At 43.5% G+C, this 12,830-nt stretch overlaps 1 protein-coding gene and 1 non-coding gene across 5 annotated transcripts in view; one reads left to right on the forward strand and one right to left on the reverse strand.

Moving 5' to 3' along the window:
* The window catches only part of PTPRG (protein tyrosine phosphatase receptor type G), a 774,731-nt gene that overhangs the window by 454,016 nt on the left and 307,885 nt on the right, over nt 1-12,830 (reverse strand). The gene's annotated exons all lie outside the window — the stretch shown is intronic.
* TRNAE-UUC (transfer RNA glutamic acid (anticodon UUC)) lies at nt 7,704-7,776 on the forward strand. Its single transcript has one exon. It is a non-coding gene; the product is annotated as a tRNA-Glu (tRNA).

Genomic DNA, 12,830 nt, shown 5'->3' on the forward strand with positions numbered 1-12,830 from the left:
GGTATTTATACAATAGCATATGTAGACACTTTTTTCCTAAAATGATATAAAGGACAATGCCGAGAATTTTGTACTTCACATCTACAATTGCTTGGATGATCTTAAATTATAACTTTTTTTTTAATTAAATAAGATAATATACAACATGTAGTCTACTCCCTCATTTAAAGTTACTTGTATTTAACTTTTAGAACTACATATTTAAGTGTTTTAAACTGTAAAAGTTGTAATATGCACACACCTGGATAAAACTATTTCCGCTGATTCTTTACCAGCTGATCCCCAAGGGAAGCTCAAGAATACTGGAGTGGGTAGCCTATCCCTTCTCCAGCAGATCTTCCCAACCCAGGCATTGAACCAGGATCTCCTGTACTGCAGGCAGATTCTTTACCAACTGAGCTATCAGAGAAGACTGATACTAATTTACATATCAAGAGAAATAAAAATACAGACATTCACCAAGGCAAAGTTAAGTTCACAACGGATCTATTAATTGTAGTCATAAACTGGAACAGCCCAGGTGCCCATCAACAAGAAGCACAGATAGGTAAACCGTGGTAGAAAGATGCAATAAAATAGGACAAAGGAAATGCGACACCAGACTACATAAGTATAAGTAACAACGCAGACAAATCTCACAGACACGAAGAAAGAACACCCGAAACAGAGTACATATGGTATGATTCCATCTGTAGGAAGATCAAGAACAGGCAAAAGTCATCAATGGCCACAAAAATGGGAAGAGTGCTTCCCTCAGGGAGAGGGGAGTTTATAGGTAAGGAAGAGGTACAAGGGAATCCTCATGAGGGTCCAGGAACTGTCTTTGCACCCACGTGGTTGCAACCTGCATCTGAGCACACGTATCATTGCTGAACAGTGGAAGTAAGTTCACTTTATACAACGCATGTTCTTGTTGTTTAGTTGCTCAATTGCATCTGACTCTTTGTGAGCCCATGGACCGCAGCACTCTAGGCTTCCCTATCCTTCACCATCTCCCGGAGTTTGCTCAAACTCAAGTCCATTGAGTCGGGGATGCCATCCAACCATCTCATCCTCTGTCTTCCTCTTCTCCTGCCTTCAATCTTTCCCAGCATCAGGGTCCTTTCCAATGAGTCAGTTCTTTGCATCATGTGGCCAAAGGACTGGAGCTTCGGCTTCAGCATCAGGCCTTCCAATGAGTATTCAGGGTTGATTTCCTTTAGGATGGACTGGTTGGATCTCCTTGCTGTCCAAGGGACTCTCAAGAGTCTTCTCTAACACCACAGTTCAAAAGCATCAGTTCTTTGGTGCTCACCTTTCTTTATGATCCAACTCTCACCTGCATACATGACTACTGGAAAAACCACAGCTTTGACTAGATGGACCTTTGTTGGCAAAGTAATGTCTCTGCTTTTGTATATGCTGTCTAGGTTGGTCACAGCTTTTCTTCCAAGGAGCAAGCATCTTTTAATTTCATGGCTGCAGTCACCATCCGCAGTGAGTTTGGAGCCCAGGAGTTACTGGAGCCCAATAACAGGTACATCAGAGCAAAAATAAAACCCACAGCAGAAAAAGCCATCAGACTACCAAACTCCACCCTCCTCAGGGTAAGCAAAACAGGGAAGCCACAGAGAGAATAGGCTTAATTTACCAAAAATGTTCCTAGAGATAACCAACTTCAAAGCCAGCGATTCTACAATCCTGCTAAAATCTAAAAAAATTCTAAGCAAGTCATCAAATAAGACCTTGTTATAAATGTGCCTGCTGAATTAAATATGAGGCTATTTCAGGTACAAAGACCAGTGCCCAAAGGAATTCAAAATAACAAGAGATATAGAAAGCCTGGCCCTAGAAACTTCAAAAACTGCAAGACACAGCATTTGACCTTGACCTTGAATCGCTGGCCTTACTTGTGCTTACTCAAACCACCAAAAAAGCCCCATAGCTTTACTAATAATTTTGTTACAAATTAGCCTCAGGGAAATTCTACATGCCAAATGTGTTCACTTTGCCCAACAAAACCTTCAGAATCAAACTCACACAGCAAAAACGTAACAGGGAGAGGTGAGAGAGCCCAGAAGGTGAGGAGAGGAGAAAGGAGAGGGAGAGGAAGGCAAGAGGGGGCAGTGAAATCCAAGGCCCGGGGTGGGGGAGCCCAGGAGGCCAAGAAGACAGCAGGGAGGCCAGGGTGCAGGGGGCTGGTGGGGCAGGGGGTGACCAGAAAGAAGCAAAATCAGCAAGCCCACCAGGGGTAAGCCCACAGAAGGCCTTTTCTTCTAAAACTTAGGGATTGTGGAGTCAATTCAAAGAAAGGAAAGGAATCCCAGGAGGACTGTGGGCAAAGAAGTTACATAAAAGATACCTGACAATCCCTGATCTTGGGGTTCTTTCATCATCAGGTAAGACAGAACATGACCCACTGCACAGAGTTTGTGTAAGGATCATATGAGATAACTAACAATTTGCATGTCTAATCCAGAGCCTGGCACAAACCTGGGTCTCAAGACATGTACCCTCTCTTCTCCTTGGTGAAGGGACTATTTGGGGGTAGGGCAGAAGGAGGAAGCTTAAGTAGAACAGGAGATCTTAAAAACAGGGGTGTACTAGCCAACCCTACTTGTTAAACCACACCCACTGGACAGTCACAGAAGGCGGCAACCACTCCTATATCTCATGCTCTAGGCTGCTGGGGAAAAGGTGCTCAGTCCAGCAAGGCCACAAGGGCTCAGACTCTCAGTGGAAGACAGAGCACTGGGCTCAAACTTTATAACCCACCTCTAGGCCCTAGGCTCAGGCAGGAGCTCATCAATGAGCCCCACACAGCCCGGGGCTGTGTCTCATCTTCAAAGGGTCAGAAGCATGTGTTTGTCCTATGACAAGTTAACTGTGAGTTTTTTTTAAAAGGGCTTCCCAAGTGGCACAGTGGTAAAGAATCCACCTGCCAATGCAGGAGATGCAAGAGGGGAGGGTTAGATCCCTGGATTGAGAAGATCCCCTGGAGTAGGAAATGGCAATCTGCTCTGATATTCTTGCCTAGAAAACTCCATGGACACAGGAAACTGGTGGTCTATAGTCCATGGGGTCACCAAGAGTCACACACAGCTGAGCACACACACACATGCACTAACAGAAGGGCTATTTCCCCTATCTCTATGAGCTCCATCAGCAGCCTGATATAGGATGCATGCTCCAGGGAGACCCCTGAGGAAGGGATGGGGAGAGGGGTCACAGCGAGATGGAGAAGAGCTGCAGCATAATGGCCTGAATTGTCAGGGAGTTAGACCCACCCAAGGCCCACTTCTGTCACTCCCCAAAATGACCCGATTCCCTAGTTTTACTAGGAAGATCAGTCATGAAAAGATCAAGTGAGTAATGGATGAAAAGAGCTATAGTGTATGGTTCATAAAAAGCAGTGAAGAATGAAAGTTATTATTATAAAACAAAAGGGAGGGAAAGAAGAGAAGGGGACAGGCTCACGTTCTGCAAAGGTCACCCATTTCTGCGCCTGCTCCATACACACATCCCCTCACAGTGAACCAGCTGCCCAGCAGGGACATGCCTCCCCTCGCTTTCCTTCCATCAATTACGCATTTAACCATTCTCACTTCAGGCAACCAAGTCAGCTCAACGGGGGCCGCTGGTATGTCTCCACGTGCAGCCACTCCTTGGCCATGGAGGCGAGCTGTGGGCAGCAGCGGGGAGAAGCCATGCCAGGCCCCCGGCGGGGGCACCATCAAGCCTGCTGCTGCTGAATCACAGTGACAAGAACACCCTGATGGGTTCCAGAAGGAACTTCTGGGGCCAGGAGGCCATCTGGTAGGGCTGCTGTCCCAATCCTGGGCAATCTGACAAAGCATGACGCCTGGCTAGGAGGCTGATGTTCCACCCAGCCAACAAGCCTCCTATGACCCACATCCAAGCCTCATATGACCTGGGCCCCAGTGCTGCTGTAGTCTCTCTTCCCATAGACACGTCTCCAGTAGGATAAAACAGCACCCAGTTCCGAAAAGGGGAAAACCCTGTGAAGTGTTATTTTTACAGGAAGGAGCAATGCTCACTTCTCTGTGCTAACTTCCAGCCAGGTGTTCTAAGATGGGGATGTGCTTGCCCTTCTTCCTTCTAGTCCTTAGCCCCTATCTCAATCTCACCAGCCTAGACAGGATGGGTCAAAAGCCTTCCAATTCCTAAACCACCACCTTCTGCCTCTCTCTGACATGAGAGTTACTGAAAGCAATCAGAGTCAAGTGCCAAAAAAGTGTGTATGACCAGGAACAAAATGAAGAATGCATCTTCACATGTATCAGGAGTGGGGAAAGGAAGTACAGATGTTTAATAGGAAGAGTCAAATAATAAACTAATAGCCGGTGACAGCAACAGGAGGCAGTGTTTCCAAAGAGCGGACAGAGCAAATTCAGCCTGTTCCTGGATGTAAGGCGAATGGCGCTGCATGAGTTACCCATTGTACATGGAAGCAGGGATAGATGAACCCCCTGGTTCATTTATCAAGCAGCCCCATCAGAGGTCACCATATTCTTATACTGGCCGTAAAAGACTGAAGATTAGACCTATGGACAAACCAGAGTCCCTCTGTCCGGCAAAGGAAGCCTGGATCAGCACTGACTGACCTCCACCGACTTTAACCCCAGCACAACACCCCAAGCCTTCTGTGGCTGTCCTGGCTACATGGCCATCAGAGGAGATATACTTTATCCTTGGGGTAATGGACTCAGCTCAGAGCTCTGGCCCCAGTGGCACATGGTGCAGATACAGCAAAGTAGAACTTAGTTAATGAGAAGGCAAACACGCTTTGCCTTGCTCATGGAGTACAAGCAGCGTGTTGCCACCTACCCTGCCAGCACGGGGGAGGGGGGTGCCCTAGGCCAACACAGGATGATTTTATGATGATCAGGTAAGAGGCCATCTGGAGCAGGAAGAAGCCTTGCCCCACTTACTCCACTGCAGAGAGTAACGGGATGGCACACAGTCAGTACCCACTTGACGCTAGGCAGAGGTGGTCTGAGCTTGCATCTTGGCTTCACCACTCAGTAGGTATGTGCTTCAGACTGAAACCTCTAACACTCAGTTTTTTTCAGCTGCTGCTGCTGCTGCGAAGTCACTTCAGTTGTGTCCGACTCTGTGTGACCCCACAGATGGCAGCCCACCAGGCTCCCATCCCTGGGATTCTAGAAAAGGAGAGAAGAGTACTCTCCTCAAGTGACTTTTAGAGAAGATGAGAACAATGAAGCTGTCTAACTGGTAGCTGCTCTATTCTTAACATCACTGTTGCGGTGCTGGTTGTGTAACAGGGTTGAGAACGGACACTGAATGACGGCATTCTAAGCTGTACTGTTTTTGACCCCACAGATTCACTGGTCATATACATGGTGCACTTCCCCAGCTTGCTTCAGGACAAAAAGCATCATCATCCCCAGTGATCAGCAAAAATGATCCATGGTCTCTGGATACCTGGACACAGCTATGAACCTGTAGACTGGAGGGGACAGAGCCGGGGTGGCGGCAGGGGGGGCGGCAAGGGAATGACAATTTGACACTGGCAAGCTGACACAAATGGCCCTTCCAAGACACTGAAACCTCACAAGACACCTTCTGCAGAACCACTGAAATAGTATGGAGAGGAACATCGGGGAGCAATCTAGGAAGATCAGGAAACCAACACTGCGTGTTACAAGGAGCTGGATCCTGGAGTCTCCTTCAGAGTGTATTTCGAATCTGTCGTTTCCTCTCAATTTGCAGAGCACAGATGTTGAAGAGAAAACCTTAAAACGTTTGGGTTATTGAACACTCCGGGTGACTGCTGAACCAGATTTTAAGAGGGCAATGGCAGCCAGCAAATTACAGCTACAAGGTGAAAAATCAAGAGCTGAAACAAACTCAGCTCACTACACTAAGTTGAACTTGATAGTTTTTTAGAGCAAAATCAAGTGACAAGCAAATGACTCTGGTTCCCTAATCCCCCTGGGATTTGCCTTAATTCCCCCTGAATCCCCGAGATGCTCAGGGTAACTGATTTGCTTACAATTAAGTGGCATTAAAAGAGTGAGGGTCTCCACGCCCGGCAGTTAGGTGTCAGGGGGAGCAAGATCCACTGACTGATGGACAGACAAAGATGGACATCTTTAGAGATCAGCATCACAAGGCCAAGTCCCAACAGTGCTGTGAGACAGTGGAACACTTCCGTCTTCTGGGCTACTGCACTGAAGTCCTGGGTGAGTCAACGAAGGAGTAATAGGAAAGAATAGGCTGTAATTATGCAGCAGGAAGAATTCTACCACCCTAGCTAACATTCACTGATCCTTATCAATGGCAGGTGCCACAGGGAGGGCTGTTTGGTTTTGTTCTCATAAAAGTCCCACATGGTAACTGATTTTATTCTCCCTACTTTACAACAGAGAAGAATGAGGGATGCAAAGGAGTTAACTGATTTGTCTAAAGTTCCATTAACTTAGGGAGAGCATGACCTAGGGTTGGGACCCGGAGCTACCTCGATCTTACTGCTGTTTCTCTTAACCAGCATGCACATAACCTTGGACAACCTCTTCAGAGCTGGTATAGATGAATGAGTTCTGCTAAACATGTAAGGCACCTCCGAGGTTCATTCCAGGTAATATTCTTACTGAACTCTCTTCTAGTGAAAGCGGAAAACAGTTGAATTGGGGTTCACTATCTATATACATCTGACCTTTCTTTTAAATGTTTAAATGACGTGTTCAGAATTTAATGATGACCCCCCTCCCATCCCAGGGCAGGGGGGACTCACCCCAAGGCTTGAAAAGAGCAAGCAGGAGCAGAGGCCTATCGTGGGGCCTCACAGTCGTGTTGCTCAAGGTAACACAGGCGTTCTGGAGCCCCACAATGGGAAACTGGGATGCGCTGCCTTACACAGTAGATTGGCAGAGAAGACACAGGGAACGTGGAAACATCCTTCGCCCACTACACATCCTTGCCCTGGAGACACCTGTCACTCCAGAGGTGAGCCCTGATGAGCCTGCCACAGCCAGGAATTAAGTCTATGCTATTAGGACCTGTGCCTAAATACACACTCTGCTTTGGTCCCAAAGTTACAGCAATAAAATTCCCACTACGTTTTTCTCCCCCTTCCTATTATTTTGAGAATGTTCAAACATACAAAACTGGAACTTTTATAGTGGACACCTACATGCCCACCACCTCAAAGCTCTCCGTGACATCACCATGGCAGATGCACAGGTGAGGCAGGAGAGGGGTGAAGAAAGGTGCAGCCACAGCAGCAGGTCGCTCTGAACTCATCATCAGACATGTCCACCCCGTGTCTGAACCTGAGCACCGGCAACCTGACGGGACTGGCTTCCATAGAGAACTTCAGGCAACCATATCGTCTCATCACCTTCAATGCAGAGAAAGCCAGTAGGTCTTCTACTTTATACCCACAGATTTACTTTCACTACTAGAACTGAAGAGGAATTTAGGGGTCAGCCAGTGAAACCTAATCTTTTATTTTAAACTTGAGGCAAATAAGATTTCAACAGGTTAAATGCCATATAGGATCACATATGGATCACATAATCGGGGGAATTAAAACTCTCCAATAAGATACCTGGAGTATTTCCTAAAATACAAATTGGCCTGATGGCAGATAAGAACTAAGCCAACAGGAGGGAAATGCTTTGCAACAGGTTTTAACGAGCAAAATGCAACTGTACTCTTTCAAAAGTCTGGGAGGGAATTCCTTGGTGGTACAGTGGGGAGGACTTGGCGCTTTCACTGCCATGGGCCCAGGTTCAATTCCTGGTCAGAGAACTACAATTCTGGAAGCAGTGCAGTGGCCAAAAGTCAATGAATGAAGGAATAAACCAACAAAAAATAAGAGTCTAGGAAACACTCACATTATTACCAACGACCTTTTAATACTAATTAGGGTTCCTTAGATAAAGTTCAAAAAAGACCATTCTTCTAGGTGACAATGTCAAAAAGTTTCCATGACATTTATTATATGATAATACAAAGTATAAAAACCCCATCAGCCTCTGCTTATGTCTTATCTTAATTCTGCCCCTAGAAGATTCTTTCAGTCTAATCTGACAGCACATAATAGATCTGGGCCTCTCAGGTGGCTCAGTAGTAAAGAATCCAACCTGTCAAGGCAGGAGATGTGAGAGATGTGGGTTTGATCCCTGAATAGGGAAGATCCCCTGCAGGAGGAAACTGCAACCCACTCCAGTATTCTTACCTGGAAAACTCCATGGACAGAGGAACCTGGCAGGCTACAATCCATGAGGTCACAAAGACTCAGACATGACTGTACATGCAGACAAAGGATGTCAAAACCATTAGTGCATTCCAGTCATAAAGGTACATGGCAGAAACCTAAATAGTGTGATAAAACCCACTGGCATTAGCAGGCACTAACTGCCAGGACTGCTGAAGAGTGCCCCAGTCTCCAGAAGGAACGCCAAGGTGATGGAGCTTCCGGCCACCTCTAATTAACACCAGTCTGTGCCTTCTTTTAAGTCTGTGCCTTCTTTTAAGGCTTGTGAAAATCACTGCAACTGACCTGGGCTCACCTAGAGATGAAAATTACTTTGCCAATAGCAGAAAACAATACCTTCCGCATAAACAACAACAAAGGCAAGCCCCTTTGTTGGCCCCTGCATCGTTTTCTTTTATGTGGAGCATTTCTCCAAAGCTTTGAAGACAAAGGACAAGACTCCAAGAAAAGCACCGTGGCAAGAAAGTCAAGGGCAGACAGCATTTTCTGCCCTCAAGGACTGACTCCTACACTGGTATCTTTGATCAGCATCTTCGCAGGGTTTTGTTTGCGGGCCCCCAGTTTGACACAAGCTTTGAAGAGTGATGTCTGTGCCAATTTGGGGGGCTAAATAAAAGCTGCTCAGTGGAAACTCTGGAGAATGACAATTACAGCAGACAGTCTGTACTTGACACCTTATGTCACCAAAACTATCATAATAAAAGCTGGTTTTCTAAAGGACCATTTTAAAATAACAGTTCATATTTTCTTCAGTTGGCAATAAGAAGAAACCACTTATTGATATACAGCAATTGGGGTGACTCACTACAAAGGCAGACTGAAGTAGAAAAAGCCAATACCAAACAAAAGGTGATTTATTGTATGATTCTATTCACATGACATTTTGAAAATGTTCAAAACTTTGGAAATGGAGCTGTATTAGAGGTGGATAGGGACTGGAGAGTAGGAAGAAGGTAGGTATGGTTATAAAAGGGCAACACCAGGGATCCTTGCGGGGTTGGCACTGTTGACTGCGGTGGTGTATACATAAACCTACGAAGGTGATAGAATCATGTAGATTTTAATACGCACACACATTAATGCACATTGTGCCCATACATGCACGCACACACACACAAATGAATACAAGAAAATCTTAGCACTAAATCTGACAGGTGGATTGTTACCAATTTCAATGTCCTGGGTGTACAATTACACATTAATTCTGCAAAATGTCACCAATGCAAGAAACTGGAAAGACAACTGTACATGAAGTATCAGTTACCTCAAAATTTTTTATTTAAAAAATCAGCTGTACCTCTATATCCTAGAAGGGGGAAAAAAAAAAAAAAAAAAAGCCTTTCCCCCACCCTTTGCTAAAGGCAAAGAAGGAATCATCCAAGAGTCTATGGCAGCAGAAAAGGACAAGAGCAACTGTCAGCAAAATAAAATATGACTGGGGGACATGTTAAAATTTAAGAAAAGGATTTCCTTCTCAGTCTAGCACTGATATCAACTCATTATGAGTTGACATCACTCATATCAACAATTTCAATTTTGCATCCTCACCTTGAGGCACAACTTTTCATTCAGAAACAAGCATAGAATGTTTCCTCCTCTGTTATCTCACTGTCTTTAGCAACATGACAAAGCAATCATGCATGATTTTATGGACTGATGTACAAATTAGGAAACCTCAGCATCTTTCCAGAGTTTATGAAATTTTAAAAGGAAACATGGGACTTCCCTGGTGATCCAGTGATTGAGACTTTGCCTTCCAATGCAAGGGGTGCTAGTTTGATCCCTACTTTGGATACTAGGATCCCAAATATCTTGCAGCCAAAAAAAAACCAAAATGTAGAAACAAAATAATATTCAAAACAATTCAATGAAAACTTTAAAAATGGTTCACATTTTTAAAAAAATGATATGCTAGTTAACAAATGATGTGCTCTATTGATCAAAACTAAGGACATAAGAAGCTGTTGTTGGGTTCAGGTCATTAGTTCTTACAACTATTTCCAAGTGCCTGTCATTCACCAGCTTCCCATTCTTAACTTATTCCCCTTATTTAAAACAAACAAACAAACAAACAAACAAACAAACAAAACAAGAGTCTTGACCAGCGACCACTTCATTGGTTGACAAGCAAACTCCTAGCAACCAAAACTATGGATTCCTTACCAGGGCTACAAGCAAGAAGTTCTCCTTACATCAGATGTATATAGGACAGAGCTATGGGAAGAAGTATAATTTTATTTCATGATGATTCTGATTTTTCCTTATGTGATATTCCATGATTTAAGATAAAAGGTAATTTTAAATCAGACCTGGTTTGAATTTCAGGTCTGTGATTCAGATAACACTGTAACAGGAGGTATTTAATAATTTTCCCTGTGTCTCAACTTCCACATTCCTACAAAATTATTATATGGATTACAGTGAGACAATGCCCCAAAGGCCTTAATGCCTGGCACATAGTGGGTGCATAATAAATGATCAATTCTGATGATCAACAAGTCCCAAGCATCTTTAAATCTTCAAAACTTTAATACTGGGAATTCCCTACCCATTCAGTGGTTAGGGTTCAACACTTTCACTGCTTAGGGCCTAGAGAACTAAGATCCCAGGAGCTATAAAGTTCATGTTAAAATATACTTAATTATTTTGCAGAAGAAAGCTATTGCTCTTTCTAAGAGTCTCCATTAGATTAACCTGTTCCACTTCAAGTTTTTAAAAACCAACCCTTAAGCGAGTCATAAGACACAACCATAAAAATTTCAGTATTAGTTCAGGAAATTTTTTGTCTCTACTTTCTTATTTTCTCATCATGACGTGCATATACAAAACAATGAAAGTCATGTTTGCTAAACCAGGCAAAGAAGGACAGTCGTTATTCTTAAATTTATTAGTGGACAGTTTATTAAAAGGAAGTGTGTAATGAGCTAGTCTATCATGCAAACTGTACGTACCATGGTTATTATCTTTAAAATTGAATTTACAGTCGGATCCAATTACACACAAAAGCATCATAATTAAAAGTTAAGGCTATTTCACCAGTATAAAAGAGGCATTAGGCTGCCACAACTCAGCTAACCCCAACTGGCATCTCATGACATGTTTTCAACAGAAGCCATGTATTATATTAGTGAGCTTAACTAAAAGTGCTAAAAGTGAGTAAAACTTCATTTATCTGTTTCAAAAATTGGACAAAATACCTAATCTCATAGGGAAGACAAAAAATGTCTTTTTCTATACCACACTGAGAAGACACCTGACGTATCAAAGCTAATTTGGTTGACTACCATGATGACAGAATCTTTTTATTATAAATACTATATTATTATAGGTTGTTCTTTTCCCACTCAGTGGCCAATTTGTATTCATTTCCAAGAATAAATTCAGCTGCAGAAGCACTGCTAAAGTTGCATATCCTTTGGAAAGAAATAAAAGGAGTTGGTGATACTAATAAAAATGGACTGAAATATATTTACTCATTCACCTATCTTCTCCATGAACTCTCTGCAGCAGCTTTTGGTAGTAGTGTGCCACCTATTGTTACAAAACGAGCTTCTGTATTTGAAGATTTCCTATTTCTTTCTACAGGGAAGCAAAGCATCCTACTGTCTTTTTCAAGATAATGAGTCTTTATTTTCCTTCCTTCTTTCCTGTCACTTCCCACACCTGAAATACAAATGGGCTACAGAGAAACTAACCTTTTAAAAAATGTATTACAACCCACTTCAAGCATGAATCAGTTTAACTCCGTGGCTATCATACAGGGGTGATCTTTTTCCCGGAGGAATCTGTCAATGTCTGGAGATACACACAGTTGTTAAGACTGAGGTGCGAGGATACTGGCTTCTAGTAGGTAGAAGCTGGGGATGCTGGTAAAGCATCTTACACTGCGCAGGACACCCCCTCACAAGGGAGAATTACCCAGTCTCAATACCCATAGCACTGATGTTTAGACACCCAGATTTAATTACAACCAGTAAATTTCAAAGTCAAAAGAAAGCCATATATGATGGCAGAACAAAAAATAAAAAAGCCAATTTCACAAATTCAACATTCAACAGCAATACAGTAATTAACAGTGGTTAAAATATTGGGAATTACATTACTCTTGTCAAGACTAGTAGAAAGATATGATAACAACACCCATGACCAATTTATAATTCAAATACTCATTAAAACACACACACACACTAAAGCACATGTTGGCCAACTGATCCAAAATCCATGTAAGGAATAAGACCTCAACTTGACTTTGTGATTGGTCTCCCAAGATGACTCTTGGAACCCTTGACATGTAATAAGGGTTCTCAATTCTCAAGCCATACTTAAGAATCATCCTTGTCAGTGTGGCATGCTGGGGCACAGTGTATGGCATGTCTACCACAGCTGGTCGTCTCCTCTCCCCTTCATGGCAGGCATCATTAACTGATCAAAGTCTCAACTTTTCTTATGCGGTGCTCCAGTCCATGGAACTGGCGTGGGAGATGCTACAGATATCCATGATGAGATATGATTTCAGGAGGACTGAGTTCAAGTCTCACCTTGGTCACTGAAGAGCTGCATGAACTCAAAGTCACATAAGCTCTCT

Source organism: Ovis aries, chromosome 19 (assembly GCF_016772045.2).
Source record: "Ovis aries strain OAR_USU_Benz2616 breed Rambouillet chromosome 19, ARS-UI_Ramb_v3.0, whole genome shotgun sequence".
In the NCBI taxonomy this organism is placed as follows: domain Eukaryota; kingdom Metazoa; phylum Chordata; class Mammalia; order Artiodactyla; family Bovidae; genus Ovis; species Ovis aries.